Raw genomic sequence first — 17,030 nt, forward strand, 5'->3', positions numbered from 1 at the left:
ACCATGTCTCTGCTCCTTATCTCCAAAGACCTATGAGCAGAGCTGACATTCATGCTCAACACTGTGCATTGAAATGCTTATTTACACTGATAGCTGTTCTGATGTATTGAGGCATCCTTTCGTTGGGCCATGGCATCTGTTTTGACTAGTTGGTATCTGTATATACCAGTGGTTAGATGTGTTCCATGTCATTCCTGCCCATAATCAACATTTAATGTGATATCTGAAATCATCATTGGAAAATCAGTATGAAGATAATAAATGTAGGTCTTTTGTGTGGTAAAACATTAGTTTTCCTCTTACTTTAGCGATCAGTCTGGAATTTTTTGTCCACTAGAAAATGTTATTTTCAGAATTGGACTCCTTCTATTATTTGATAGGTAACCATACATGATTCTAATCTGAACTGTTGACTGATGAGACTTTCAGTACATACATGCCAAATGTGCTCAGAGTCCAGATATTAGGGATGAAAGGATATATGGGTCACAGACTGTGTCTGCAAAGAACTCAATATGTGGGGCTTCTCTTCCAGATCTGCCACTTATTACTTTATTCATTGAGTTTTAAATTTGTTAAATTTAAAATTATGGTAGATTACTTATTGGCTTTTTGAAATGTAGGTATTAATTAGATTTAGAAGTATATTTGAGGGTATCACAATAAGCTTGAAAGGTAATTGGGTAGACCCTCAGAAAAAACCATCCAAGTAATCTCCTCAATGCTTATCCATCCATCCATCCATCCATCCATCCATCCATCCATCCATCCATCCTTCTGATATCTTTTTGGATTCATTCATCTGCGAGGAAATGTGCTTGCAAATAGAAAGACTCCCAAGAAGCTTACAGATTGGTGTAAAAATAAACATACAAATAATTATAATGCCACTATGGAGATAAATTCACAGCTGGAGATGCTCACACAAATTCCAGGGAGTATAGTGAAAACAGTCCTAGAATCTAGAGGATTGTAAATCTGGATTTGAATTCTGGCTCTACTCTTATTAAAGTTATGGCTTTGAGTGAATTATTTAAATCTCTATGTCCCAAGTCTCCTCATCTATTACATGTGCACAATGTCACTTACCTGATACATAATAGGTACTCATCATGTTAGTTACCTTCTCTGTCTTGCCCCCTCTTTCATTCATCCAAACTTTGGCTTCCTTATCTCAAAAATAAAAGGCTTTAATTTGATATCTGAAATCTTTAAGAATCTAAAGTTCAGTGATTTAGGAATAATCCCCTCATCTTGGAAGAGATGCATTCATTACTTATGGTCAAATATACTTTTGTATTATAAACATAGTACAACATTATGAAGAGCATTGATGAATCTCAAACACACCAGGCTCTTTCTTACCTTCAGGACTTGGCACATCCTGTTCCTCTTACTTGAAGATGTCTTCCCCAGTGCTTTCCCTATGCTTACCTGGGTAACTCCTGCTCATCCTCCAGTTTACATACTATAAGTCATTTCCCCAAAGATAATTTCCACAGGTGATTTCCAAGGGGGCGGATCTGTGAATTGTCTTTGGACTCTACTCATCCTTTCAAAATAGCCACCATACTACAGCAATTAGAGATCTAAATGTAGATCTCTAATATAAGATCCACTTACATGCAAAAGACAAAATTAGAGATCTCTAATCTTCTAGTGTGTTTTCCTTTAAAAAGGAAGCGAGGATGACTCTTGTTTCTATAGACCCTTCTGGGAATAAGTTTATGGTTTATTGAAAGAGGGCTTATTTATATTTCATCCTCTCAATACAAAACATGGATATAATTATTGATGGCTACCATATACAAATCATTTATTACATGCAGGCACTGTTCCAGGCACCATGTATGTATTATTTCATTTACTTATATCAACTTTAAGAAATAGGTTTATGGGTAAAATAGGTTTACAAATGAAGAAACAGCAACTTAAGGAGTTTGAATAAACTGTGTTTCCTAAATGTCAAGGTACCATAGTTCATAAAAATAAAATGAGGAAAAACAAAAGAACACCCAAACCTCAAAACACTACACCAAAATGCTATTAATTTAACAGTAGCTTTTCAGGGAGAGAAGGAAATGTGCCTTACACAAATTCTAAGATGATCATCTTGTCATATACATTTAGATTGGAGAGTGGCAGAGGCTGGTTTGAACTCAGGAGTGTATAGTTTCAGAACTAATATATTTACCATTATCCTATGCCCTTCAGATTCAGGAAATCAGCCCTAAAGTACCACAATACTTGTGAAAGCCTCATGAGATAAATAAAAAATTTATTGGAAATTGTGAAAATAAGTCAGGGGAAAATAGAAATGCAAAACAAAACAAAACAACCACCTATTAAATTCAAACTCACCAATAATATTAGATTTACAAACTTTAAAATAAAAGTAGAAAACAGAGAATATTTATTATGTACCAGTCACTTTATATTGATCTCATTTAACACTCATAGCAATTATAAAATAAACATTATTATGACCCATATTTAACAAATGAGAAACTTGGGAATAGAATCTGCCCAGTTTGTATACTAAAAAATTGTGGAGTTTGTGTTAGACTTATCCCGGAAATTGTGAAATTGGTAGGAGATTCTACAATTTCCTGGATCACAGGGATGCAACAGTGTATTCTGAATAATTGAATAAAATTAGTCAAGGGAAATATTTGTTGTTGGAACAGGTTTTAACATGGGGGTACCTGGTTTGTTGTGTAAGTGAGATCCTTTTTCAACTATTTCTGCTGGATCTTAATTTTTTCAGTTTCAGGTTTGACAGTCATGGTAATTTTAGGAACATGTCCACACAAGAGGCTGAAAGTAACTGTGTATTGTAATCTTTGGTTACTTGTCTTCACGTACCTAGATTGAAAGATCCTTATGGTCGGGTGCTATGGTTTTTGTATCAGTGGCTGGCACAACCAAGGGGCTCAATAACGACTTGTTGAATGAATGAAGCATGAAGAAATTGAGCACTAGCAATTTTAGATCGAAACCAAGAAAAGGTGTATCATGAAAAATGTCTTTTTTCATTCTACCACAGCCAGCCTCTTCAGGGCCTTTTATAAATTAGAAAAAGTGCTCTCCCGAGGTGTATAAATTAGGACTTAGGACAAGGAACCCACTGGGTAGATGTGCTCTCCCTGACTTGACCTAACCCTGCAAAGAGATTCTTCCAGAGAGCAGTGGAGTCCAACTAGGCAAACAGCTTAGATTTCCAAGCCCACTTGTTCCCTTAGTCAGGGTTTACCTCACCATTCCCTTGATTTGGGGGGTGTGGTGGGGGTAGGGCAAGTGTCTTTTTGTCTTTCTTAATCAAGAAAACACTAGTCTGCCTAGTTTGAAAAGATGTAAAATGATTGCATTCTATTGATTTATACCTTATTAAATCTCCATGTCAGTCTTTATTATTCAAAGAAAGTGCATTAGCTAGATTAGTTCCTTCTCTCCTTATACTATAATCTAGAAGCAATTTTTATAGGATATTTTCAGATTTTGTAAACCAATAATATTGAGCCCTGAAACTGTGTATTTTAGTATTGGAACATTTTTTGAATTTTCTACTGATTTGCTTGTGACATTTTTCATATTTTGTTTCAGGTGAGCCACTAGAAAAAAATAACTAAAACCAGTGTCTAAAAACATGAAATTATTTTTTCTCTTTCTGATGTATGTACACACACACACACACACACACACACACACACACACACAGCTTTTTTTCTGTGCTAAGTGGGAATTTAGGGGCAACCTGATTCATAGCAAGAGACACAGGAATTCTGTTGGGATCAGTGGCTCTCTGAACAGCTCTGATTAATTGCAAATGATCATTGTAGTAATAGTTTATTAAGAGGAGTTTATTAAAACTTAAATCTTAAAACTTCAATTCATGTCACTTAGGCACACACTTCAAAAATTAAGAAATTAAAGCCAACATTCCTTTCTTGACCAATGGAAAGGCCAATTAAAAACCTCTTTTGCTTTGATTATAGCTCTGATATAATGTGCCTTTTAAGAATATTTGTATTTATTTTTAATAAGGACCACAGAACTGTTTTCAATTTTGAACATACGGGGAGTAGAGAATGCTTCAATTCAGCCTGTGAATCCTCAGGTTAGAACAATGGTTTCCAGTCCCCTAATGCACTTGGAAATGTAGTCTCTGTGGATGGATCTCAGTATCTGTTGTAGCTCCCATTAATCCTCATCTTTCTGTTTTTTAAGTAGCCTCCATGCCCAACTTGGGGCTTGAACTCAGGACCCTGAGATTGAGAGTCACACGCTCTACTGACAGAGCCAGCCAGGCACCCCATTCATCTTTTCTTTTATATTCAAGTTTGCCATTGTATTAAGCCGAAGCAACAAAGTGGAAGGAATTCTTATGATGGAGAAAAGAACTTATACCTTCAGTAGCTCCAAGGGTGACTGACTCTTTTGTGTGAGCAGTGTCCCTGAATAGGAGCAGGCTCTGCTGTCTCCATCAGTAAACAGGTGCGAGGACAGCTGTGTCAGGAGACCCCTTGTGAACACTACGGAAATACATAACAAAGTGTTTGGAAGAAGGCTAAACTTAGTGGAGGACTGCTTATGCTTAGTAATATTTATTGACCCCTGCCTTATTAGAAACATTAATTTGTAGCACCTTTAAAATGATGTGGTTTCCTGATATCAAGCCATTTTCTTTTCTGGTTCATATTGGTTTTACTATTGCCTTTACTGGTAAGTAGATAGAACCCTGGGTTGACCTCCAGGTGTAGCAAGAATAGAGAACAGAGGATTTGGGTCATCTGGAAAACAGTATTGAGCGTTTAAAGGGTAAGGGCTCAGTTAGTTAGGCATCCAACTCTTGATTTTGACTCAGGTCATGATCTCACAGGTTATGATCTCACAGGTTTGTGAGTTCCAGCCTCACATTGGGCTCTGCCTGCAGAGTTTGCTCAGGATTCTGTCTCCCTCTCTCTCTGCTCCTCCCCCACTCACACGTGAGTGCACTCTCCCCCTCAAAAATAGGTACATACATTTTTTTAAAAAAAGAAAGTTTAAAGGGTAAGGGCTTTAGAAATGTGATTTTGAATCACAGCTTTGTATCTAACTGGATGAGCTTGGGCAAGTCCTTTAACCTCTCAAAGGCTTTGCTATCTTCTTTTGCAATAGCCCCTGCCTCCAATGGTTATTGTAAGGATTAAGTTAGATAATTCATGTAAAGTATTTAGCACAGTGACTGGCACATGCTTAGTGCTTGGTAAGTGACTGCTTTTTCTACTGTTGACATGTGATCCCGGAGAATCATTCTTTGTCTGAAATTCCCTTCATCTAGGTTGATTTATAAGTCCTAGGAATACCTCCAATAAAGTAAAACTTTGGAGATTTTTGCATTTGTGCAAAGCAGAATATATTGCCAGAATAATTGCCATCAAATTAGCCTTGATATACCCTAAATTATTTCCAATGAACTGGACTATATGTATATTATATATAAAAATAATAATGATAATTCTTATAAAATGATATTAATGTTTTCTTTTTGTTCAATGCAAATTTTATCTCTCAGGAACTTTATATATGTAATTTTAAGTACTTATAACAATGGCACAAATTAAAGCAAATCAAAACCACAATGAGATATTACCTTACACCTGTCAAAATGGCTAGAATCAAATAGACAAGAAATAACAAATATTGGTGAAGATGTGAAGAAAAAGGAACCCTGTAGACTGTTGGTGAGAAAGCAAACTGGTGAAGCCACTGCAGAAAACAGTACAGATTCTTCAAAAGATTAAAAATAGAATTACCATATGATCCAGCAACTCCACTACTGGATATTTACCCAAAGAAACCAAAAATACTAATTAAAAAAAGATGTATGCATCCCTATATTTATTGCAGCATTATTTACAATAGCCAAGATACGGAAGCAATACAAGTGTTCATCAATTAATGAATGGATAAAGATGTGTGGTGTATATACATGACGGAATATTACTCATCCATAAAAAAGAATGAGATCTTGCCATTTGCAACAATATGGATGGACCTAGAGGGTATAATGCTAAGTGAAGTAAGTCAGAGAAAGACAAATACCATATGCTTTCACTCGTATGTGGAATTTAAGAAACAAAACAAAGAAAAAAGGCAAATGAAAAAACAGACCCTTAAATACAGAGAACAAACTGGTGGTTACCAGCGAGGAGGTAGTTGGGGGCATGAGTGAAATAGATAAAAGGGATTAAGAGTACACTTAGTCATGATGAACGCAGAGTAATGTATAGAGTTGTTGAATCAATGTATTGCGCAACTGAAACCCCCATGTAACACTGAATATTAATTATACCTCAATAGAAAATAAATATATATATATAATTTTAAGTACTTAAAACAATTAAGTATCAATTTTCATGTTTTATAGATAAAGCAGAATCTCAGAGTGATTAAGAAACATCTCAAAGACTGCACAACTAGTAAACAGAAGATCTGGGATTCAGAACCAGGTTGTTTTGCTTCAGAGCCTTTGTTCTTTCTGATATACCTGCTGATGTTCAGCGACCATGCCAAGTGGTCTATTAAATTTATCCTTCTAGTTCAATGCAGTGAAAATCAGCAGGTGGTTTTATCTCCTTAGTGAATATCAAATTTTTTGCTGCCAAATTCACAACCTCTGAGAGAATCCTGCATTCTCTTCTTTGCTAGAATCCAGAATCCCTTTAGTTGATTAAATTATTTCCATTGATGTGGATTTCAATTCAATCTAATAACAACAAGGCACTGTCTTGACAAAGGATGTGCTGTTGTTAGGGGTTTTTCTGAGGCAATTCTTTCATAACTTTTTCAGTCAGATGAAGCCAAGAATAGCGTTATTAACATCTGTCCAGTCCATGGCAGAGAAAAGTTCTAATCTAGGGAATAGTTTTACCTCTAGTGGATCTTTTCATGAGATTTACAAAATGATTTATAAAAACGAATCAATACAGTTTTAGGAGAAAAAATCAGTGTTAGAATGATCAAGGATGAATGAGACATAGACATCTAGGAGGGAGAGACACGGCTATCACCTACAAGTAAGGTTAAGGGTACCAGGAGAGAGAAGTGTGCACAGTTCAAATCATTGAACTGAATACTGAATGTTGGGTGTGTGCTTCCAAATGATGGAGAGGAATGGAGTGTGCAGAGAAGTTAAAACTCATATGACAAAGTAAAGTGTCACACAACTTGGAGATAGACCAGTAGAAATTGTCCAAGAGGAACACAAAACAGAAAATTAGCAAAATGGTAGACCCATATCCAACCATATCAGCAATTACCTTAAAAATTAATAAACTAAACCTGCCTTGTGTAATATGACTGCCACTACCACATGAGGCTATTGAAATTTAAATTAATGAAAATGAAATATAATTAAAAATTCAGTTTCTTAGTTACACCAGTCATATTTCAAGTGCTTAATAGCCATGTGTGGCTATCATATTGGATTGTGCTGATATGGAACATTTCCACCATCACAGAAAGTTCTACTAGACAATAATGGACACAGAGAAGGTCAAATGGATTAAAAAGAAAAGCCAGATCCAATTGTGTATTGTCTACAAGAGATCCACTTTAAGTATAAGGATATAGAAAGATACACATACAACTGTCATATAAAAGAGACTACAGGACAAAGAGTATTATGAGAGATAAATAGGAATACTTCATAATTAGAAAAAATTCAATTCAACAAGAAACCCTAACAATTATAGATATTTATATGCCTGTATAGTTTTTTCCCCTGACACCAACGAATTCTCCAATTCTCTGACACCAAGTAGGTGTCCTACAGTTCAATTCGATTGAATTCTGAGACTATCTGGACTTAGTGCAGACCCCACAAATTAAGGTCTGAGTCCCACAGTTTGCACTCACTTCAGACACCTGCCACAAATGGGGTCCCCAGGAGACCTACAGAAGCTGCCATACTGACCACAGGGTCTGGGGTTCGCACAGCCTTCCCTCAGATTCAGTAATTCACTCAAATGAATCCCAGTACTCAGGAAAGCAGTTTACAATTAAGGGTTCATTACATAGGATACAACTCTAGCACAGACAAATGGAAGCAATGTCTAGGGCAAGGTATAGGGGGAAGGTATGCAAAACTTACATGCCTCTCTGGGCACACCACCCTCCTAGCCCCCTGATGAAGCCACCAACCTAGAAGTTCCCCAAACCCAGTCTTTTAGAGTTTTTAAATGACAATTTTATTATGTAAGCATTATTGATTAAATCATTGGCCGTTGCTGATCAATCTCAATCTCCAGGTTCCCTGTCTGTCTCTAATCACTTGGGTGGCTTTTCTGGCGACCAGCCCTGATCCCAAAGCTATCTAGGTCCCTCTCACGGGTCATCTCATAAGCATAAACAAGATAGGGAATTCCAGAGGTTTTAGGAGTTCTGTGCCAGGAACCAAAGACAAAGCCCAAATATTTATATTCCACTATACCACAATGACTCATTATAGAGCCTCCAAACACATGAAGCAAAATCAATAGAATCAAAGGGAGAAGTAGACGATTCCACAATCAGATCTGGAGATTTCAGTACTTCTCTCTCACTAATTGAGAAAGCAACTAGACAACTCAGTAAGAACATAGATGATGTGAACAATCAGAATGTAACTGATGTTTATAGAACCCTATACCCAGCAGCTGCAAAGTATGTATTCTTTAAAAATGTACATGATGATAATGCTAGGCTATAAAACAAGCCTCAATAAATCTGAGAGAATTAAAACCATACAAAGTACGTTTTCTAAACCTAACAAACTGGAAATAAAAAAACCTCAAATTTTGGAAACTGAACAACTTTTAGTAATCTGTGGATCAAGGAAAGAATAAGATAAATGGGAAAATATTTCAAACTAAATGATAACAAAATGACAACATATCACAATTTGTGGGATGTAGCACAAGCAGCACTTAGAAATTTAATCCTTAAAATGCTTATTTAAGGAAAGAAGAAAGGTCTAAAATCAATGATCTAAGGTTCCATCTTAAGAAAGTTGAAAATAAGGGGTGCCTGGGTGGCTTAGTTGGTTAAGTGACTGACTGTTGATTTTGGCTCAGGTCATGATCTCATGGTTCATGAGATCAAGTCCCACGTCGGGCTCTGTGCTGACAGCATGAAGCCTGCTTGGGATTGTCTGTCTCCCTCTCTCGCTGCCCCTCCCTTGCTCTCTTTCTCTCTCTCTCTCTCTCTTGCTCTCTCAAAATAAATAAATAAATAGACAAAAAAAAAAAGAAGTTTGAAAACAAAAAGCAAAGGAAGGTTAAAATAGAGGGAAAGAATAATAAAGACTACAAATCAGTGGAATTAAAGAAAAATGATAGAGAAATTTAGCAAAGCCACAACTCAGAGTGGAAGAAGCTGAGTGGTCTGGGGATGCCAATGGAAGGATGATTGGTCCAAGGGACAGAATGTCATCAGGTCTTTGTAAAAAAAACACCTGGTCACTGTTGTTCTACCATAGTGTTGTGAGGCATGTGTTATTTTTTAACAGCATTTTGAAATTTAAAATATGAGTATAATCTTATCTTGCTCAAAATAAAGGAAGTGTCTGCCACTTTTCTATGCCTCCAATTTCTTTCTTTGCCATTCAGCACTCTTGACAAGGCCTCTTCCTGATTTCTCACTATTACCTTTGCTGGGTCACAGCAATATGTAAATTAATGTAGATTCCATTCAAGACAGGGAGCCCTCAGGGCTGGATTTGGTCTTATTACAGGGTCTCCAAGAGAGTACTGTCTAGAAGAGAGGGATACATATTCTCATTTCCACTTAACATGCTGTTAAAACTTACAAATGCCATGTACATTTTTCATGGTATTTGCGAATTTACATTTGTAAGAGTGTAAATTACAATTTGGTCTATGGAAAATGACAATTTGATCAATGAATGGTGTTAGTTTCTATTTGAATTTGGATTTTTTGTTTAGTTTCTTTTCTTAAGTGACATTCATAAGACTCAATAAAAGTTGAATAGGTTATTCATGCATAAGCAATTGCATTTTATTATGTCATTTCACCATAACATTATTTTGCTTCATCATGTCCTCCCTCCCTCCCTCCCTCCTTTCTTTTCTTTCTTTCTTTCTTTCTTTCTTTCTTTCTTTCTTTCTTTCTTTCTTTCTTTGTCTTTCTTTCTTTCTTTGTCTTTCTTTCTTTCCTTTCTTTTTCTTTCTTTGCAAGTCAAAACAAACACCCCCGCCCAAAGTGTTTAAAGGAGATTTGTGACCTCTACTAAAAACTAGAAAACATAGAACATTGTTATCCAGAAACTTGTGACATATATGGATTTGGCTATGCCACAGTACTGATATTATTCTCTGAAGCATAACTACAGTCAGTAAAACAGCCTCACCTAAAATGATTTTTGTTCAATCCTCAAATACCGGCATTATTTAAGGGCTCCACTTTGTAGAGGTGGGATGGAGAGAGCTGAAAGAATATGTCTGACTCAGACAGATGTGGTTCAAATACTAGTATTTCTGTAATCTTGACTGTGTCCCTTGAGGGGTTTGAATGTCAATATTTTTAATGCCTACTCCACAAGGTTACAGTGTGCTTTAGAGGAAATAATGTATGTAAAGTGCTGGCACATAGAGACTGTCTGTGTTCTCCCCTCCTTGACCTGTAATACAATAAGCTGTGAGTGACTAGTAGTGTTTGCATATTCAGAGAGCCGGTGTGGCAGATGGGAGAGAGCAAGGCTTTTGAAGCATAGAACAAGACTTACTCTCTTTTGCCATTCATTGGCCATCTGACTTTAGGCTAATTATTTAACCTCTTTGAGTTTCTATTTCGCAATGTGTAAAAAAAGGAAAAGAAGATTGTATCTGTAGACATGTAATGATTAAATGAGTTATGTAAACATTTAGCACAGTGCATGGCATAATTAATGCTCAATTAAGAGTAGCTTCAGTTATATCACTTTTGTACTCTTAAGACTTTCTGTTATTAAGGTTTTCTTTCAAAGTGCCTTCTATTTTCACTGTATTCTAATTATCAAAACCCTCAGGGGGTGCCTGGCTGGCTTAGTCAGTAGACCATATGACTCTTGATCTCCGGGTCATGAGTTCAAGCCCCACACTGGGTGTAGAGTTTACTTAAAAGAAAAAAAAGAAAAGAAAAAACAACCTCAGGATTGCAGTCAGCAATGTTAGAGCTCAGATCAATTTCTGGTTCAAATAGTGTGTATTTAATTTTATCTCTGCCGCTGTTTATGAGGGCTAGAGAAGCCAATCTCACTGTCCCATATGCTGCAGAGCAAAAAGATGCTCCTGAGCTCAATGGAGGTTATTTTTCATAGCTCTAAGAATCTAATCTTTATGACTGATGACTGTTGTCTTAGGATACATAAAAGTCCCATCCAAGGTATTCATATCTCAGATTATTGATTTCTATTCAACTTGCCTACTTTTCAGTGCAACAGAGTATGTGATCAGGGAGGTAAAGAGCAATATTTATTTGATTAAAATTTCTTCAGCTTGATCTGCTTGTTGCTAGTGGCAACCAACAAAAGAATAGATCTAAAATGACAGGTCACAACCACATTGATAACAGTCTGTATTTTTATCTTTCCCCAGTTGTGATTTTAAAATAGTCTTTCTAGTGCTTGTAGTCATAAAAATGATTACTATGTAACCACCTTAGATATATTGACAAACTAAACAACCCTATTTCACTAATGAACCTCTTCCCAGGGCTTGGAGAGTCAGCCTCAGACCACATGGGCCATTGCTATACTAATGGCTATAAGGAAGATGATACTGTTTATATTACAGGAATTATTACCCAAAGTGAATTTCCCATTAATTGGTATGTCTTGGATCAGCATAACATTATATGTTGCAGCAGCATTTACAAGTTTGTATCTTTTTGAAAACAGTATCACTTTCTAAAAACAAAACAAAACAGCAACAAGAAAATCTGCATGCACTCTATTAAGCGTTTGGTGGTTCTGTTGTAGAATATACTGAAGTCTCCAAAGGAGACTAAAAATAATATCCTTGGGAGATCTGTTCATAATCCAATGAAATTCAATTAGACTCCTTTCCAAGGACAAAAGAACATCTTTGCAAGCAGGGAAGTATTAACTTTACAAAAGCATGATGCACCTTTGGGTGCCTTTGTTGGATCTTCCAAAATTGAACCTGGTATACAGGAAAAAAAAAAACACTAGAGCAGTTTGCACTTCCTCCAATCATCCTGTTAATTTGCAAGCCAATGGAGATAATCTTGGAGCACAGGATTTGATCTCTGCATGCTATGATTCTCTCTGTCTGGCTCTTGGAGTGTCACATTCAAGTGGACAGGACTTCCAGAGGAGTGGCCATTATCAAATTTACAATAAGACTTCAGCTGATTGGAAGCCTTTTGGGTGAAAATCTTGTGTGCTAAGTTGCATTTCTTGAGACCACAGAAAGGTCTCCATGCACTCCACATTAAAGGGCAGGATACCCTGAGGAGGAACATTTTAGGCTGTTAACAGTTACAGCACAGTGGGGGAGTTGGGGAGCAGAGCATTTCCAAACAGCTGGGAATTAACAGAGCCCTTACTCCTGAGGAGGGGCAACCTTTAGAATAAGATTTGACACAGGAAGCATAATGCAGGGAGAGCCTCTCTGAGCTGAGCAAGGCAAGAGGGCAGAAGACGCCAAGAAGTGGTGTGAGAGAATCAAAAACATTTTGTTCACTTCATAAAATTTCCTTAGCCTGCACTCAAAATAATCCCAATTTTTAAAAATGTGCTTAAAAAAAGTTTGGTCTAGCCAAAGTCACGAGATACAAGTAACAGTCCCCCATTTGTCTTTCTTCTAAGTCTGTACAGTGTTGCAACACTGCTTATCTCCTTGCTTGAATTTGCCACAGGGAATGAAGATCTGACTTTCCTGGCTCTGAGCCCCAAGTTGGCTCTGAGTGAGTGTTGCTAGGGTGAAGGTTGGAGTACTGAAGAAGCGCTGACTAAGCTATTAATCTTAACTCTGCTTGCCTTCTCTGTGCTCACTCAAACTGGAATGGACTGGAGCCCTCCTTGTCTCTAGGGCTCACCAGGGGGTACTATTTATTAGATCAGAAAACAGCTTTTGCCTCTGGGAGGAAGAATTTGGCCCCAGCCCTGAGCAGCAGGGTTTCATGCACTCAATGAGCAGGTGTGTTTCCCTTGTGCTCTCCACTGCCCAGGCAGTGCCCTGTGCACATAATGAGACTCCTCCATCAAAGGCACATGAGAATATGCTCTCTAGCTTGGTTTTTCCCATCCATGATGTTCAAAAACATCCAATCATGTTTTTTATTCGTTAATTTGAAATTCTTTCCATTTTATCTTTGTCCTTAGGAAACCCAAGCTCATTGTCTTGCCTGGATTTTCTCAACTTGTCTGCTTCATAACATTTCTCCTCTCAGTACTACGTTTCTACAAAATGCCCCAAATTTTGAGTTTTTGTGAAACCCTAGTGATTTTTTGTGAACTTGGTGAAGTAGATCCTTCCTTCCTTCCTCCCTTCCTTCCTTCCTTCCTTCCTTCCTTCCTTCCTTCCTTCCTTCCTTCCATTCCACATTATCTTCCTTCAGGTATGAATTGTGCAGTAATTCTTTCCATGTGAAAATTGCAATGGGATTACTGAATATTAGGACCAGAGTTCTGAGGCCTTAGTGACCTTGTATTAGGTTCTTGTTGCTGCTATAACCACAAATTTAGTGACTTAAAGCAATATAATTTTATTGTCTATATTTCTGGAGGTCAGAAGGCTGGAATGGCCTCATTGGGCTAAAATCAATGTGTCATCAGGGCTGTGTTCCTGTGTTCCTTTTAGAGACTAGGAGAGAACTGCTCCTTGTCTTTCCCCACGTCTACAGGCCACCTTGCACTCCTTCTGTGGTGGCTTCTCACTGTCAAAGCCAGCAGTGGCCAGTCAGGTCTTTCATGCTCTTTACTCTGACTTTATTTCCCTCATCAAAGCCCCTTCTCTGACTCTTTCACTCTTGCCTCCCTCTTTTCACCTAGAAGGACCTTGTGATTACATTGGGCCCACCCAGATAGGCCAGGATGATCTCCCCAGCTCCAGATCCTTGATTTAATCCTGTCTTAGAAATCACTTTTGCCATGTGAAACAATATATTCCCACATTCCAGGGATTAAGATGTGAATATATTGGGTGGGGTTGGGGGAATGTTATTCTGCTTATTATAGACCTACTGGGCTCTTAAAAAACCAGGTTGAAATGGTAGCTGCATCTAACCTAGACTCTGAATCTCCAAATCTTGGCCCAAATTCTTGCTGACCTTCTCTGCCCTAAGTCCAGTAGAACAGTACCTGATGTAATATTTTCACAGAAGAGTATATTGCATTATAGGCCAGAATGAATTCTTAATGTGTGCATGTAGGCAGGTAATACACATCTTAGCTAAAAATGAGCTAGACTCTGCAAAATGTCACCTTATATTTTGTCACTTTTACAAATAGTTTCACACACTGGCTCATTTTAGTAATGACATATGAATACTGTTTTGTGTGCTATAATATTTCCCAACTTTTGTCCTTCTGTTTTTGTGCTTCATTTTCTTTTTTCCCCAAAAAAGATTAGAGGAAAGGTCTGTTATATTTTCTTGGAAATATTATATATTGGAAATATATATATTGGAAATATTTATATTGGAAATATTTCTTGGAAATACGAAAGCATGGCCTGTAATGACAGCAATGATATAATTATTATTCTACTGAGGTGATTTATAAGATACAGTAAAGCGTCAATAAACATCATATAGTCTGCCAGTCCCTGTGTGTTCATAGAAATAAAACGTCACTCCTGTCCTTGAAGAATCCATAGTTTACTAGGAGAAAGAGATCATGCACAGAAGAGAGAATTAGCAGCCTGTGGGAGCAAGATTCGTACTAGAAAATTAAATAATGGTGATTCGAATTTTGTTAGTAGAGGACATTCAGACTTTAAACATTGTAAGCAAAGGTATTTCATTGGGAAATGGAGGTAAATGTCACTTCCTTAAGTTTGTATATGGAACAAAGGAGGTTAGCAATTACAATACACGTTGAAATAGTTGATTGGAGTTTGGGTTTTGTTAAGATATACAGTTTCTCCTTTTAATTTTATTTTATTGGAGAAATCAGGATAATATTTGTTATGCCCAGAATTCGTGATCCCCAAAGACCACCAGGGAGCCGAGTCCGATGCAAAAGCAAAAGAGCCTTTATTCGAGCTAGCTCGAGCTCAATCCCCTACCTGCACCGACTCAGCGGTGAGATACTGGGGAGAGAGAGAGAGTTTCAAAAGGACAAAGGTTTTATTGGGGCCTAGGGGCAGTTGGTGAGGTAATGGCTGTGGCCTCAGCCGATTGGCTGGGGAAGGGTCTGAGTCCTGTTAGGCAGGTCACCGGTTGTGTTTTGATCGGGAAGTTACTCAAGGGGAGGAGGAGTGGTCAAGGTGGAGGACAGAGAACAAGATGGAGTCAGCTGGCGTAGGTCCACCCTTTCATATTTACCTTGCAGATTTATTTTAGTAATGTTCACACACATATGTAAAGTTTCTGCTGCTCAATAAATGCTCAGGAAACTAACTAGGATGTATGTTCATCCAGGGAAATGTCTGAGGTTTTCCTTTGTTTCCCTTTAGTGTGGATATTCAAGAAATGTTGCCAAATAAGAAACTGCTTAGATGCTAACACAAGAGCACATGCTGAAACTGCCTTTTAAAATGCAAGCCAGCTGGCTGCTCTAGACCAACTCTTAGGAAGAAAGCCTTCTTCATCTAATTCGTAAATGGGAAATGGGATTGCCAGGCCTCACTGGCTTGTTTATTTATTTATTTTTTGTTTGTTTAAACTATGCATTGTTGGATAACTGTGACAACATTAAGAAGAGGGTGCACGAGTAAAGTAAGGAGTGACCTTTCATGAAGCAGTGTTATAACCATCTCCATGGAAGAGCGTAGAGATGATTCCATGCAGGAAGCATGGAATGGTGTGGCCTCTGGCAAGCACAGTTGATAAGCGGGAAGTGTGTCTGTGTATACCAACCTGGCAGATGCGTGTATGTGTCTTACACGAACGTGTTCTATATATGGTTCTCTCTCTCTCCATATATGCAGGGGAGAGCATGAAACAATGTGGAAATGGGCAGCCATAAGTTTGTTCTTTGCATTTATAGGATCTGATTCTGCTTTTATTTTATTAATGTGATTTTAATTTTTATCTTTGTTATTGCCTTTTGTTTTTAAATTTTATTTTTATTTTTTAAATTTTTTAATTTAAGTCCGAGTTAGTTAACATATAGTGTAACAATGGTTTCAGAAGTAGAATTTACATATAACACCCAGTGCTCATCTCAGCAAGTGCCCTCCTTAATGCCCATCCCCCACCAACACCCCTCCAGCAACCCTCCATTTGTTCTCTACCTTTAAGAGTCTCTTATGGTTTGCCTCCTTCTCTGTTTTCTCTTAGTTTTGTTTCCCTTCCCCTATGTTCATCTGTTTTGTTTCTTAAATTCCACATATGATTGAAGTCATATGGTATTTGTCTTTGTCTGACTGACTAATTTCACTTAACATAATACACTCTAGTTCCAGCCATGTTGCTGCAAACAGCAAGATTTCATTCTTTTTGATCACCAAGTAATATATATATATACACACACACACACATACACACACACACACAAATAAGGGAAACAAAAATAAAAACAGAGAGGGTGGCAAACCATAAGAGACTCTTAAATACAGAGAACAAACTGAGGGTTGCTTGAGGAGTGTTGGTTTATATATAAATATATATATATATGTGTATATATATACACACACACACACACACACACACATATATATATATATATATATATATATATATATCAAAATATCACATCTTCTTTATCCATTCATCAGTCGATAGACATTTGGGCTCTTTCCATAACCTGGCTATTGTTGATAGCGCTGCTATAAATATGTGTTTTGTTTTTTAGATTCCACCTGAGTGAAGTCATATGATAT

This window comes from Panthera tigris, chromosome A1, assembly GCF_018350195.1.
Source record: "Panthera tigris isolate Pti1 chromosome A1, P.tigris_Pti1_mat1.1, whole genome shotgun sequence".
Lineage (NCBI taxonomy): Eukaryota > Metazoa > Chordata > Mammalia > Carnivora > Felidae > Panthera > Panthera tigris.